Raw genomic sequence first — 706 nt, 5'->3', positions numbered from 1 at the left:
TATTTTGAGATCTGGAGGGAATATTGAATTATGTGGAATACTAGCTGTTTGATGAATTCAATATTCTGTATATCAAAAAGGCCATATTGGGCCAGCGAGATAGTTCAGCAGACTAAGCGCCTGCTTTGGCAAGCACAGGGACCAGGGTTGGATCCCTAGTCCACATGCTGCTGCACCTTCCCTGTCCCTAGGGCTCACAGAGCCTGGGATGGAGTCCAGGTGCGGTAGCACATGCCTGTGATCTCAGTGCTAGGGGGCTGAAAACAGGAGGATCACTACCAGTCTGAGCTGTGTAGTGAGACCCTGTACCAAATACATAAAAGAAAAATGAAAAGGAAATATTTGTGAATATTTTGTATTTCTTCTACCCAAGTTCCTCCACAATGCAAGAAACAAAAATAGACCATAATCAGACTATAAGTAAATCTGATTAGGAATAATTTTTTAGCATAAATACATAAATATATACATGTATATTTAGGAAAACCAATTTTCTGTTTCTCTGACATTAACAAACTGTACTAATAAAAACAAAAATGCTATTAGAAGACTTTTAGGGGGACCTGCACTTAGCTCAGTTGTTTAAGCACCTGCTCATGCAAAGAGAGTCAGGAGCAAGATACTGCAGTTTAATCCCCAACTCCACCTGCCTTACCAGACTTGCCCTTCAGGCAGACTGAGCCACCAAAAAAAAAAAAATAAAAAA

The sequence above is a fragment of the Octodon degus genome, unplaced genomic scaffold, assembly GCF_000260255.1.
Source record: "Octodon degus isolate 3935 unplaced genomic scaffold, OctDeg1.0 scaffold00016, whole genome shotgun sequence".
NCBI classification, from domain to species: Eukaryota; Metazoa; Chordata; class Mammalia; order Rodentia; family Octodontidae; genus Octodon; species Octodon degus.
The sequence above is the reverse complement of the archived record's forward strand: the minus strand, read 5'-3'. Positions refer to the sequence as shown.